This window comes from Miscanthus floridulus, chromosome 6 (genome assembly GCF_019320115.1).
Source record: "Miscanthus floridulus cultivar M001 chromosome 6, ASM1932011v1, whole genome shotgun sequence".
NCBI lineage: Eukaryota > Viridiplantae > Streptophyta > Magnoliopsida > Poales > Poaceae > Miscanthus > Miscanthus floridulus.
Window position 1 is genome coordinate 96,866,448 of NC_089585.1, and position 16,002 is coordinate 96,882,449.

A 16,002-nucleotide genomic window follows, 5' to 3' on the forward strand; every position below is an offset into this window, starting at 1 on the left:
GGTAATCGGCGGAAGATAGAGAATATTAAGTAAATAACAGCGTGTATATTACTCACAGCGGGGTTTGAGCAGAGAGTTTGCTTGGAATGAAGCGCAGATGCCGCGTCGTTGAAGTCGCATGTCCCGGATTCGATGGAGGACGTCTCCCCGATGGGTGCCGGGTCACGAGTCTCCTCGCGGAGGTGGAGTACGCCGAGTCGGTCGGCGACGAAGTCTAGGCTTCCGAAGAGGAAGGCCTAGGATGGCTCAAAGACGGGTGGAACCCACATCCCGATGGGCGAGAGTGCGGGAAACTCCAATGAGCCGAAGCGAATCGTATCGCCCATGCCCGCCACAGTGGGGGTGGCGGGAAAATGGGCCATCCGATGACCAAAAAAGTGTTGAACGTACAGCGTCCTCTCCACGGACGGCGCCAACTGTCGGTGCAGAAAGTGACCAACTAGTGAATATTTGTAGTTTTGCTGTACGTTGTGATCGGAGGTGGCCTAGTACTCAATGACACAGGATTTATACTGGTTCAAGCAACGTGCCCTACGTCTAGTCGGGGTCGGTCGGTGACTTTATTCCTGAGCCTAGGTGCTCGAAGTTTGCAGTGGGGTTACAAACGAGAGGGAGAAAGATGGGGTGTACAAGAGGTTCGGTCGGCTCCGACCGGAAGGGCCGAGAGTGACAGGAACTTCGCTATGAGCTAAGTGTTCAAGCGGGTGCTTGAGGTCCGAACCTGGTGGTTCTATGGTTGTGAGCTATCGATCTAAGGAACTCTGGCCTCCTAGAATCGGTCTGTCCTCTTTGTTGAAGGAAGCGCATCCCCTTTTATAGATGAAGGGGATGGCTTTACAAGTGAGAGGGTGAGGGTACGTATGCTGCCGAGCCTTGTTGCCCACGCCTACCGAGCCTTGTTGCCCACACCGGCGGGTATAAGATAGTGGTAGGCGCCTACAATACTGTTGCTGTCGCTGTAGAATGTCAGATGCACCCGGGAGGTCGTGCTGCCTTTTTTAGGGATGGTGGACATCGGTACCTGTAAATACTGTTTGATGCCTAGAGGTATGTGAGGAGTCTCGCTATGTTCACCTGATATGGTACATCCTGGTGCCCATACCGCTATCGATGTCTAGAGACACGCAGGGGGTCATTCCGTATGAGAGTTTTAGTAGCCCCTACAATACTATAGAGGGAGATGTCGGCGCCTACATTACTGTTTGTGTTAGGTGGCTGTAGAGTACTGTTCTGTGCAGGGTATGGTCCCTGGTATAGTGGTTTTGACTTGTGAGCCTTGCCTTGCCTTTCTCCGCACGTCTTCTGGTTCCTACCGAGCGGGCATCCCCGGTCGGATGGCTCCAGTCGGCTCTGAGTGCGCCGGTCGGAGAAGAGCGGTGAGCAGGGTCCCTACGAGCCCCGGTCAGAGGGACGCGGGGTCGGAGTCGGAAGTAGGGCTCGGGGCAGACCTTCCGATCGGAGAGGCCGTCCAGAGACGACTGGAGCCCGATTCGAGCGCTTCGGTCGGATAGGTGGGCCGAAGTAGCCGACGAGCGGGCGTTGCTCTTCTTGGGCCTGGCCTTCCGGTCGGTTGCTAGACCGCCCCTTTGCCCTATTGTTTTTAGACTCTTAGGGCGAGCCTTGGCGCAGAAGTCGGTTCCCGAGGGACCCTGGGTTTATGAACCCGACAGATATGCATAGTCACTACAACATATGCAATATTTAGATAAAACACTTGCAACATATTTCTAAAACAGCTAAAATATTTAGAATATACACTTGTAACTACGTGTATAGCCACTACAACATATGCAACATCCAAATAAAACACTTGCTACATGCATTTGAAATAGCTAAAACATTTAAAACATACACTCGCAATATACGTGTATAGTCATTGCAACATATGCAACACCAGATCTATTTTTAAAATCTCTAGATAAAATATATGCAACATACGTTTGAAACGCATTGGCTGCAAACATGTGGTCAACTACTTGCCTTCGCCCAATGGAGCTCGTTGACACGGTGCGGGGGAGCGGAGTGCGAGGCATGGGCAGCGCGCGACGTGAGGAACGAATGGGGGCGCGAGCGCGAGGAGCGAACGGCGCGCGACGCGAGGCATGGGTGGGGTGCGCAGCAGAAGGCACGAGGTGGGTCTGGCTCGAGGCGCGAGGAGCAGGGGCGCGCAACACGAGGCAGGTTCGGAGTGAGGCGCGACAAGCATGGGCACGCGACGCGAGATGGGTACGAGGAATCATTATCGCATATTTAATCAGCCAATTCGCTTGTTGGTTTCAGTAAGAGCTTATTAGTCAGTCAATAGTGTTTTTCTCTTACAACAAACCAGCACCAGCCGGGCTTATCAGCCCAGAAACCAACCAGCAAACAGGCCGAATGATGCCAATTTGGTGTCACAAACATCACTGTTGTTTTCTATAAACGTGATCAAATTTATGATAGTTGGACTTATGGCGACTCAAAATCTCTTGTATTTTAGGATGCAAAGAGTAGAATACATATGGATATATATGGATACTAATATACATAATTGTTCTTTTTCACCTTGAATTCGTGCTACGTAATTCAATGGATTGGTAGCAGAAAGTATCCTCATTTTCATCCATAGGTATATGTGCTATCTTCGTTCTAACTGTAAGTCATTTTGCTTTTTCTAATACATAGTTCTTGTTATGCATAAGTGTTGTTATGGTATTCGTGTCGGTCAAACTTGGTTAAGTTTAACTAGGTTTATAAATTTTTTGGCAACATTTGTATATATAAATAAGTTTATTATGAAAATAGATTCAACGAGCTATCTAATGATACTAATTATGAAACGAGAACAACACTTATTTTGGGCGAATGAAGTATATATCAAATATTTAGGTATATAGTAAAAGTTATATATCTAGACAGTTCAGGCTCGTACCTCCCACTCGAGGTGGTATCAATTTTTTTATGTACCTAGAAAAGTCAGAATTACTTAATTTTAAATAGAGGGAGTATGTTTTTATTTCTCCTACGACTAAAAAGAACAAAGTGTGGATATTTTTTGGTGCGATATTTGTTTTGGTTCGTTCGTCTGCCCACGCCTGCGATCCCACGACATCTCCCGCATGCAACGCCCTCTTGCGACAAACACGAAAAGTCTTGACCCTGATTTGCATGCGCTACAAATACGAAAAGTCTTGACCCTGATTTGCATGCGCTACAAACACGGAAAGTCTTGACCCTAATTGCCTCAAACAAGGAAAGCGATCACCCACGTCTCACGCTCGATCATACCGCCCTCGTGCCACAAATATAAAATTCTTGACCCTGATTTGCGTGCGCTACAAACACGGAAGACCATCGTCGCTCGTCGCTGCACGATCGAACGCGTCTTCTTGGTAGGACTCAAGCGCGTCACTGGTCGCTGCACAGAGACGATCGTCGCGTTCCCCATTCCTTAAGCCCCAGCACGATCGAGCCGCCCCTACTTCTTCCTCGTCGTGTAGTGGAGAAGCAACAGCAATGGATCATCCACCGTCTAACTACCGGTGGATGCACCTGTGGCTATATCATCGATCGCCACAAGGTCGCCGCAAGATCACCTCCTCGTGCGATCTCCCCTCCATGACCTGCTCCATCGTCTAGTCTGTGCGCCCGCACCGTCATCCTCCCTGTGCGCCACACTGCCGCCTCCACGACATATCGCCACCGTCGTCGCCGTTCGCCCGCATCGTGCACCTAGAAACACCGCCGCCTCCACGACGACCACGCTGTAGTCCTCGCCGTTTGCCCGCGCTATGCACCCGAGCCGTTGTCCTCGGCTACCGCGCTGCTACCACGACGCCACCTGAGTCGTGCACCCGAGCCGTCATCTTCGCATATGTAAACCGATTGACGTCGCCCGTCCTCCATCGCTCGCCGTTCATGATGTTACACAACCATAGTTCATGATGTTGTAGACGTTCTTGTTATATAGTTAATCATCTATTTTTTCAATGGATTGGTAGCAGAAAGTATCCTCATTTTCATCCATAGGTATATGTGCTATCTTCGTTCTAACTGTAAGTCATTTTGCTTTTTCTAATACATAGTTCTTGTTATGCATAAGTGTTGTTATGGTATTCGTGTCAGTCAAACTTGGTTAAGTTTAACTAGGTTTATAAATTTTTTGGCAACATTTGTATATATAAATAAGTTTATTATGAAAATAGATTCAACGAGCTATCTAATGATACTAATTATGAAACGAGAACAACACTTATTTTGGGCGAATGAAGTATATATCAAATATTTAGGTATATAGTAAAAGTTATATATCTAGACAGTTCAGGCTCGTACCTCCCACTCGAGGTGGTATCAATTTTTTTATGTACCTAGAAAAGTCAGAATTACTTAATTTTAAATAGAGGGAGTATGTTTTTATTTCTCCTACGACTAAAAAGAACAAAGTGTGGATATTTTTTGGTGCGATATTTGTTTTGGTTCGTTCGTCTGCCCACGCCTGCGATCCCACGACATCTCCCGCATGCAACGCCCTCTTGCGACAAACACGAAAAGTCTTGACCCTGATTTGCATGCGCTACAAATACGAAAAGTCTTGACCCTGATTTGCATGCGCTACAAACACGGAAAGTCTTGACCCTAATTGCCTCAAACAAGGAAAGCGATCACCCACGTCTCACGCTCGATCATACCGCCCTCGTGCCACAAATATAAAATTCTTGACCCTGATTTGCGTGCGCTACAAACACGGAAGACCATCGTCGCTCGTCGCTGCACGATCGAACGCGTCTTCTTGGTAGGACTCAAGCGCGTCACTGGTCGCTGCACAGAGACGATCGTCGCGTTCCCCATTCCTTAAGCCCCAGCACGATCGAGCCGCCCCTACTTCTTCCTCGTCGTGTAGTGGAGAAGCAACAGCAATGGATCATCCACCGTCTAACTACCGGTGGATGCACCTGTGGCTATATCATCGATCGCCACAAGGTCGCCGCAAGATCACCTCCTCGTGCGATCTCCCCTCCATGACCTGCTCCATCGTCTAGTCTGTGCGCCCGCACCGTCATCCTCCCTGTGCGCCACACTGCCGCCTCCACGACATATCGCCACCGTCGTCGCCGTTCGCCCGCATCGTGCACCTGGAAACACCGCCGCCTCCACGACGACCACGCTGTAGTCCTCGCCGTTTGCCCGCGCTATGCACCCGAGCCGTCGTCCTCGGCTACCGCGCTGCTACCTCGACGCCACCTGAGTCGTGCACCCGAGCCGTCATCTTCGCATATGTAAACCGATTGACGTCGCCCGTCCTCCATCGCTCGCCGTTCATGATGTTACACAACCATAGTTCATGATGTTGTAGACGTTCTTGTTATATAGTTAATCATCTATTTTTTCGATATTGTGTGTTTGCACATTTGGATGCTATTGTTTTTTTAGCATAGTTAGTCATTTGTCTATACCAATCTCGTTTCAAGTAGCTCGAGCCTTATATTTACTGATACTCTCAATTCATGAGCTTGGTGTACCAATGTTAGATACTTTACTGGTAAAATATATTAGATATTTGTCTCTTGTCAACTTTTTTTATGGACACTGAATTTTTGGCTTGCTAATTTTTTATTACACTAGATGGTATTCAGATGTTTGGCATCAGGCCTTTGCACCTCTAGACCTCGCTCGCTGAATTGGTGATCCTGTAACAGCAACACCAAGCCAGGTCACAAAGTTATCTCTGCACTGCAAAATGTCTGTGGATTGATCTTTGTTTATTTTTGAACAATCTGATGTAGGCAGGCAAGAAAAACAATGATGATTTCTCACTGAAGTTAAACCTTGAAAAAGAGGGATTTCTCACTGAACTTGCCCTGAATTGTTGCAATTTATTACCATGGCTTACATTTGTAAACTCTAGAGGATGAGTCAATGGTTGACATTGATACACTGATGCTTAATGCAAAGCACAATCAGCTGACATGTTATTGAGCTTAATATAATGATATTGTAACTAAGGTAACTTTTTATGTCTTAGCATGGTCATGTTAAGTCTAGGTTATAAATATGAAGCTCAGATAATTTTACTGGTAAAAATAGAAAGATGACAAACAATTCAGTTTTTAGGTTATACATATAAAGCTCAGATAATTTTACTGGCAAAAATAAGAAGATGACAACCAGTTCAGTTTTCTGAGAATGTGACAATTCATAGACATTGTTTTCTTAAAAAAAATTATGGCCCTCTCTCTTCAATTGGATTAGTGATGATGTAAAAAAAAATTAAAAACCAACAATATCTCTCCATCACATGTTTTTTTTAAAACACCGTGAATAGTCAATAAAAATGTGACGGTGCATTGCTTATTTGTTAATTATCTGAGTCAACAAAAATTTGAAAATGTCTATATAGTAGAGTCGGTGAGCTTGCGACGCCGTGCTCTTCGTGACCGTGTTAATTTTACGAACTTTGATTTTTGGATTGATGTCATTTTAATGTGGGTATTTAATTTCACAATATCGTTATCTTATCGTGCGATCCGTGCGTTTTTAGTATAAATTGTTAGTTATCCCGTAGCAATGCACGAGTACGCTACCTAGTTTTATTATATGGATAAAGCATGAATAGATACGTAGCGTCGTGCTCTCATTTCCTATGTATATTTGATACGTTGTTTTTCTTGTTACAACAAATTGATATTTTTGCTAGTAGATAGATTGATGAAAAACTCTTGTTGGGACCGTGGTCTTTAGAAGAAAGACACGTGGCACCTGGTCAAAACTTCGAGTCGAGGCAACCCTCAAGCGAAAACGTCAGAGCGCACAGAAAACCAAACAGCTCCTCGACTGGCACGAATGCCCGTCAGCTCGTGTGCAGCGCGCACGATCGAACACCACCCCGTTGCGCAAGGCCACGCATCCTCGCCAGTAATTGGCGTCTCTTCAACAATCGACCGCGCCCAGGGCCTCCGCCGGCTAGGGTTTCCGGCGTGGATGCCATGGAGAACCTCATCTCCTCGTCAACAAGCTTCACCGCGCGTGTACCGCCCTCGGTGACCACGGCGAAGATAGCGCGCTCCCCACACTATGGGACTCGCTACCGACTATCGCAGTCGTCGGCGGCCAGGTGACCAGCGCGCGATCTCGCATTTGCCTTTTCTTTTCCTTTTTTGGTTCCTTGTTCTTCGACGCGATTTTTTTTTTCTGAACCGGCGATGCATGGGTTTTGGCTATATATATGTGGTGTGGAACCCTAGCTTTTTGTGATGCCCGCTTAGTAGTTTACTAGTTTAATCCACATTTATACGGAGGATAGTTCAACTTCATATTTTCATAGTTGTTTCGAATTTCAAAATTTTGGAATTCAACTACCAATGTGGGTTTTGACATGCCAACTTCCATCGTTTGCTGTTACGTGTGACAGAGTTCGGGTAAATCCTCGGTGTTGGAGAGTGTCGTTGGGAAGGATTTCCTACCTCGGGGTTCAGGTACAGTGATTTCACGGTTACAATCTTCCCAAAAACCTTCTGTCCAATTTTTTGTGATGCTGGAATTCTTCAGGAATTGTTACGAGGCGTCCCCTGGTTCTGCAACTCCACAGGATTGATGGGGCAGGAGAATATGCAGAGTTCATGCACCTTAAGAACAAAAGATTCACAGATTTTGGTAAATTCTATACTCAATTAGTCAATTGTTGCTTGGTATGTTTGATCCAATCCGTAGATAATGCAACTGCAATGCGGAACAATGTTGTATGATAGTGTCTAAATGCAAATTGAACCTCATGGCACTCTGTTGCCTCAAATATTGTTTCTCATGACGTGTGCTAATGCTGCAGGGCTAAGTTTGCTCACTCATGTTGCTGTACTACTTTAGTGGTTTTATCTCGTTTCCTTAAATGTGGATTGAATTGTATAATTCATGAGAGAAGTGCATGCTTTAGTGGTTCAGTTATCTTTTTAATTTCTATAGTCTGTCTTAGTTATGCATGCATGGTGAGTGGTAATAGTAATAAAATTTTAAAAAGTCATAACTGATACACTCACGCTTTTACAGCCCTAGTAAGGAAGGAGATTGCAGATGAAACTGACCGAGAAACTGGCCGCACAAAGCAAATATCAACTGTGCCCATTTATTTGAGCATATATTCCCCAAATGGTAAGACCACAATCCTGGCAATGTGTTGGCTGAGTTTATACTGTTTACCATTATTGCTTTACCATATCTCCATTTTTCAGCTTTCGTATTCTACCCGGTCCTGATACCAAGACCAAATCTATGTGTCCGCGTCCGATACGAAGTCTTCAAAGCTCACGCGTTCGCATCCTACCCAATTCCAATACGAAGACAAAATCTATGTGTCTGCGCCCAATACAAAGTCCTCATAGTTCACAAGTTCACGTCCAATTACTAAGATTCACTCAAAAAAATTAGCCTCCGTGCAGCGCACGGGCAATAATTAACTAAGATGGCATGTTTAGTTTTTTTTGGCAAGAAAATTAATATAAGTTATTTGTAGAATTTGAAATTATCTTTTTAAACTGAAAATATAAATACGGGACTGCCTATTTCTCTGTTGACCAAAGAGAATCCCAATCCAAATCTATTATCACCTAAATAATAGGAGAGGGTTTCGTGCACATCTCTTCGTGTGTGCGCCTCCGAGTCTGATGTGCGCCTCCGAGTCTAATACGAGACTATCACACCTCTCGCCCCTCCCGTATGTGAGCGCCAACACATGGGCCCACCTTCTGGCCCACCTAGAGGCGAAGCGGTGGGCGTGGCTCTTCCGTGGCGTCGTGGCGACGAGACCAGGCGGGACGTCGCAGTGGCGGCGGTGGAGCAGCTTCAGCGTGGTGCGCCGCGAGCGCACGCTGGACAGTGCGTGGGAGATGAAGTGGAGCTGGCAGCGTGCGCAATAGCCACGTCCCGATGGTGGTGGTGGGACCTCTCGCCGAGGGTGTCGAGATCGTCCCAGCAGCAGGGCATGCATGGTGGCGGGTGGCGGCATTGGCATGGTAGCCATGGACGTAGAGGTCCGATCTCAGTTTTGTCTCCCTACCACTTCCTCTGTGCAGTTTCACCCGTATAATCATTTGTCAATCACGTATTATCATGCAGAACCCCTCCGCCACAAAACGATTGCCCTTTGTAGCACTGAGTGGCTGGTGGCCGCCCACGCGGCCAGCGGGTGACATGGATCCCTGTTGTAAGCAGCCTGCCACACATAGCTTTGGCTGGCCACAAACCTGATAGATTAACAGGAACATCTAGCCATAGATCTAGCATATATACTAACATCTGATTAAATAGCAAACTCTAGAACATGCTAGTGCGAGAAACAGTGAGAGAGAGAGAGAGAGAGTTGTGGAGGTGCAAACCATCGGCCGCCTTTATAGAAGACGAGCTTGTCATGGGGTGCTTGTCGGTGGCGTGGTGAGGTCCGGTGGTGAAGTCGCGGATGCAGTGGCGGCGGTGTAGAGGGGGCGGTGGCCGGTGGCGGTCTTTCCGTCGCTGGCAACGCTCCCTCACTAGATCGGCTTAGGGTTTAGGGACTGTAGGTGGAGCGTCTGGCGGTTCAGGTGATTCTTGTGCCTTGTGTCCCGGCCCCCACCTCTCTTTTTATGGCGCTGTGCGACAGGGGCCAACCAACCATAGAGCAGTTGGGCGCCCCCGATTAGGGCGCGGATCCAAGGGCCCACTTGGCCGTTGGTAGAGATCAATCTAACATTCCCCCCTTGATCTCACCTTATGACTTAAACTTAACTTACTTACTTTATCTTATTCCCATTCCATCACAGATCAGTGCATAGAGCGTGCCTCATCGTCACGGTCAGTTGCCATTAGATTAAATAGCTACAATACACCTCTTTGTTTTGAAACGGGTTCTCAACTAGGCCCTCATTGTCTAGGAATCATATGCCTTCCCTTAAACCCATGACGGCTAAGTGTTCTTTAAACACGCTGGGTGGTAAGCCTTTTATAAGCGGATCCGCGAGCATCTTTTCTGTTCTTATATGGACTAATTATATGATCCCGGACTTTGTCTTTCACAACATAATATTTTATGTTAATGTGTTTGGCAGCACCACTTGACTTATTGTTGTGAGTATAACATACTGCTGGATTATTATCGCAGTATAACTTGACTGGTTTATGTATGTCGTCTACCACTTTCAACCTAGGCATGAATTTCTTTAGCCAATTCACCTGCCCTGTGACCTCATAACATGCTACAAACTCGACATATATTGTGGACGATGTAGTGACGGTTTGCTTTGAGCTTTTCCACGATATAGCTCCTCCTGCGAGAGTGAATATGTATCCTGACGTGGATTTTCTGTCATCTCCCGCATAATCAGAATGTGTATACCCCTCTATGTGCAAGGAATCAGATCTTTTGTACGTTATCATGAGATCCTTTGTACCTTGCAGGTAACGCAAAACTTTCTTTACTAATTTCTAGTGTTTTATTCTTGGATTACTCTGATATCTGCCAAGTAACCCGATAACAAATGATAAGTCAGGGCGAGTACACATTTGAGCATACTATAAACTTTCTATAGCTGAACTATATGAAACCGTTTTCATTTGATCGATCTTATATTGGTTTCTGGGACATTGAAATTCCCTATATCTATCGTCCTTGACTATGGGAGCAGATGAAGACTTACAATTTTGCATACTATATTTCTCTATAACTTTTTCTAAGTATGCCTTTTATGATAATCCTAAAACTCCCTTTTCTCTATCTCGGTGAATCTCTATTCCAAGGACGAACCAAGCTTCACCGAGATCCTTCATATCAAACTTCGAGGGCAAGAACTTCTTTGTTTCTAGTAGTAGATTAACATCACTGCTAGCGAGCAAGATGTTATCCACATACAAGACTAGGAAAATGTATTTTCCATTCTTGAACTTTGCGTAAACGTAATTGTCCTCTACATTTTCTTGAAACTCAAACTTTCTTATTGTACTATCAAACTTCAAATACCACTGTCTTGAAGCTTGTTTTAATCCGTAAATGGATTTCTTTAGGCAGCATCCCATGCGTTCTTTTCCTTCCACAACAAAGCCTATTGGTTGTGCCATGTAAACATTTCCCTCCAGATCCCCGTTTAGAAACACCGTCTTTACATCCATCTGATGTAATTCTAAATCATAATGTGCTACAAGCGCCATTATGATTCTCAAAGAATCATTACATGAGATTGGAGAAAATGTCTCATTATAATCTATGTCTTCTCTTTGCTTGAAACATTTTGCCACAAGTCGCGCTTTAAACATTTCTATATTCCCTTTGGAGTCATGTTTAGTTTTGTAGACCTATTTACAGCCTACTGTCTTGGCTCCTTTAGGAATTATTTCTAAGTCTCAAACACCGTTGGTTTTCATTAATTTCATTTCATCTTCCATGGCTTCAAGCCACTTGGATGAGTGAGCGTTTCTCATGGCTTCTTCAAATGAGGTGAGATCACCCTCCATTTGAAATTCCTCACATTCATAAACTTCATAGTCATTAGGAATGGCTGATCTTCTGACTCTTTGAAACCTTTTAAGGGCCTCGTTAGATGACGTTGGTTCTATATGAGGCTGTTGTTGCTCTTCCTCATGTGTGACAACGGGTTCTAGGGGATCTTGAAGGACAGGTTCCTCATGTTCATTCATTGTTGCCACAGGAGAACTAACAACATATGCTGTTACTATAGTGTCTTGCACTGTTGGTATAGCAACAACAGGTAGCGTGAAGAATAGCTCTTGAACCATAGGAGTGGGCATGTATACCCGCTTCTCTTCAAAACTAATTTCTCGCGCTACCATGCCCCCTGATCATATCATCCTCCAAGAACACAGCATGTCTTGTTTCTACAAACTTCGTTTGCCTGTTGGGACAATAGAAGCGATAACCTTTTGACTTTTTTAGATAGCCAATGAAAATGGCAACTGACTGTCTTGGAGTCTAGCTTCCCTATGTTTGGGTTAAAGACTTTAGCCTCAGCTGGACAACCCCACACACATAAATAGTTAAGCGAGGGTTCTTTTTCTGTCCACAACTCATACGGTGTTTTGGACACTGACTTGCTTGGCACTCGATTAAGAATATGAATGGTGGTTTTAACGCCTCCATCCATAAACTTATCGGTAGGGTAGAGTAACTTATCATGCTTCTCACCACATCCATTAAGGTACGGTTGCGTCTTTCAGCTACTCCATTCTGCTGAGGCTCGCCTGGTGTAGAATACTAGGCAACTATGCCATTTTCCTATAAGAACCTTGCAAAAGGTCCATGAACTTGGCCATATGGGGTGTGTTGTGGCAGAACCGCCCAAAATAGCATACTTATGGAGGCACTCATCTTCCACCAGACACTAAGCACCCCGAAAGCAAGCTACATCGAGTGGTGTCCGTCAGGCACACCCTGAGGGAGAACCCGAAAGATCCACATTTTTCTCGAGGATCCAATAATGAGAACGAGTTACAACACAAGTACATTTCATACATTAGAGTTTCTTAAAAAGTACATTATTACAATACCCAAATACCAGAGTTCGAAATGATAAACAACGGAATTTAAAAATAACATCTAGCGGTAGGAACGAGGATTCCGTCTGAGCCCACCAGAATGATCCTCCACACAAGGTACTCCTCAAGCATCACCTGCAACAGGGGTAAAATAAACCATGAGTACACAATGTACTCGCAAGACTTATTCGACTAGTGGGAATACTTTCCTGACTCCAAGTGATATGCTAGGCTTTATGGTTGCTGGTTCTCTTTAGCAAAAAACAATACTAATAGTGAGTCCTTATTGATGCATTATGTGACAGAACCGCCCAATTTATACAAGATCAAGTACGGTTGTCCCCGCTAACACGTTGACACACCCATACTTTCACTCATATAAACCCGGTAGTCCGCCGAGTGTCCCGAAAGACCTCGGTAAATCAACATCACAACCAAGATCGCGTGATTAAGCAAATACACATCACATACATCGGGTTGCAGCGGAAATAATATTACAAAGGGGTTAACAAATAATAGTACAAGTTTGGGGTTTCAAAACCGCTTAGTGGAAACAACATAGCTTTCAAATGATTACATTAATATAAGTTCCAAATATATTGCTAGCATAGTGACAGCATCCGACAAAAGCATATAGATGAGAAGTAAGTATAGAATCACCGAGCCCACCGGTGTTTAGCCACCATCATCAATAGGTCGAGAACATCACCTGCAACAAGGTGGGATAAACCCTGAGTACTCGAATGTACTCAGCCAGACTTACCCGTCGAAAACCAAAACAAATGACACCAAGGATCATGCAAGGCTTTCTTTAGTGGGCTAGCTGACTTGTTTGCGAAAAGCATAAGCTATCATGAAGAAACCATTTTAAGTACTTTGCATCATCTTTATTATGGCCTATCCATCTAGGTAAGCACCTGTACTATAGCAATCACTTGATTAACCAATAACATCCAGTTACCAATTTAGATTTAGCATATCCCATACCATCCAGATAACCATCATTGTTCCATAATAATTACTACGATGCAGTAACTCGAGTCAAGTGCTCACTATCTAGGAGCGATGGCGATTCAAATCGATTCCTAACCAGCTGGTGATTTATTCCTTACACAAACCTCACTCACCCGCTAAAGTGAGATATTGATCACCGAGTCAACTTTCCAGGAATCTCGAGTTTGCCAGGAACCACATGTACCCGGGGGCCGACCGACTGCACTTTGGTCTTATCATCTCGCCCCCGTGTCCTACCACACCTGCTCCGGCACAGTGCGCTGCGGGCAATCTACTCGGCCCAAAAAATCTCCCAGCTTCGCGGTCGGAAGGTACTTTATCCGGCCAGCTAAATGTAAGGCATGCGTTCAACATGACTCGAGGCCCAACAACGGTCGGTCCTTAATCGACACAGACGGAAACTAACAGCACCCCAGAACCCTGTCTGGTTGCCTCCAACTTTTTCCGTCCGGTCTCCAATTATCCATCACACATGGTTAATTCCATGATATCATTCTTTCCATAGCTAAATTCTTCCAGTAACCACCTATAAATGTAGGTGACCGGATATCACCGATCGCTACCGGTCTAAGCAAGACTAAGCAGTTATTCGATCCTGACCTGACAGGGTAAAAAGGTAATAATGTAGGCAAGGATAGTTCTAAATGCATCAACGGTTTCGATCAACTCCTACAACTTAATGCAACAATATATAACTCATATATAGAAAGAATTGCTTTTATAAATTAGGAGACTTATAATGCTTCGGGGCTTGCCTGGGATCCGACACAAGTCAGTTCAGTTAGCTTGCACCGTCCTAGTGACGTCTCAGGTCCTAGCATTCGCTTAGTCCTTCCATCTTCGGGACAGATCCATCAAACACCGTCTTCGGGTTTGGCTCCAACATCACGTCCTTCACGTGGTTCATCTAGCGTACCTAGATGAGATGCAATATGCAAGTGCATAAATATGAAGAATAGTACCATGAGACACATCACAAAATAGCAAGCAAGACAAGCATAGTTTACACTAACACACTTAAGTACTTTGCGATGCTTAACTTAAACATCACACAATCTATCATGCTAAGATGGCAAAGAAGACGACAACACCAATCATGACACAAGTTTTCCCAAGATCTCAAGTGCTCTAACTCAGTCATCATTCAAGGCCTAAGTCACACTTAACAATATACAAGCAAACACTATAATTGGAATATGCCAATTTCTAGACATGCAAACAACAGCTACAAGATTTAGCTATAACTGGAGTTACACAAATCCAAATGACTTGCAAGAAGACATTATGGAAAGCTTATGAAATTTTCTACAATTCATCTTTAATCATCTTAGCATGATTCTCAAGTTAACTAAGTCAAATATATCCATTTACAGAAACTGATCCACAATTGACAGAAAACAGTAATTTCTGAAACCCAACTTTAAACAGCTGTAACTCTTAAACTACTTGGCCAAATGACACCAAATTTTAATAGAAGCTAGATACATGAATTATCTACAACTTTTGTATAAACAAGTTTTACAACAAAGCACATTATCATGAAGAACTTTGCTAAGTTCCCAGATCTGTCCATAAACCACATCGGCAAGAAAATAATTATTAACTTATATTGCAAATACATAATTGGGAAAAACCAACTTTACCAACATTTCACACATGACTAAAGAACACCAGAAAACCTAGTGTCCATGACCAAATAAATTCTTTTAATGCATTTCTTAATTTATTTTAGATAACAAGGTGACTTAATGAACATATACCAAAATTGCACAATAACTTCTACAAAAATTACAGTGGCTCACATATCCTCTCAATAGTCTACTGTATAAATTTCACTCCATTTGAATATGTATAGCAACCTCTATGAAAAAGACAAGTTGCTAAAGCAAGAAATCATGTGAGAGCAAGATAAACCAATAACTCACTCATACTTCATCCAATACTCATGAAATTTTTAACACACATCAACTATCACATGAGTAGCATGCCACAAAAATTTCACTTCATTTGGAGCCCTAGATCTACAGTTATGAAAAATAACAAATTCAACTAGCATTACAACCTTACTGCACAAATCTATTTTTACCGCAAAATATTTAAACTAAAACATGCCATATTATAGATCCACTGCATAGACAATTTCACAAGGATTCCAAAAAGTCCTCATTTACTATTTTATGAATTTTCTATGATTTACTATGAATTTCCAAAGTTCTTGCAAAATAATTACAAACCAGTCCTTACGGCACTATTCACATGAGTCACTGACTTCGCAGATAGGACCTTGACTTTTCTCGAATTGTCGCGCGAGGTCCTCCACGTGAATCACAGCAGAGGAGGCCATCGGAGCCGGTTCGGCCGGCCGGCGAGGGCCTTCGGCCAGCCAGGGACGCGAGGGGGGAGGCCGGCCGGTGGTGCGGCCGGGCCAGCCAGAGCCACGCCCGGCCCTAGGCTCGGCCGGCAGAGGCTGCAGGAGGGCCTGATGCGGCAGCAGGCAACGCC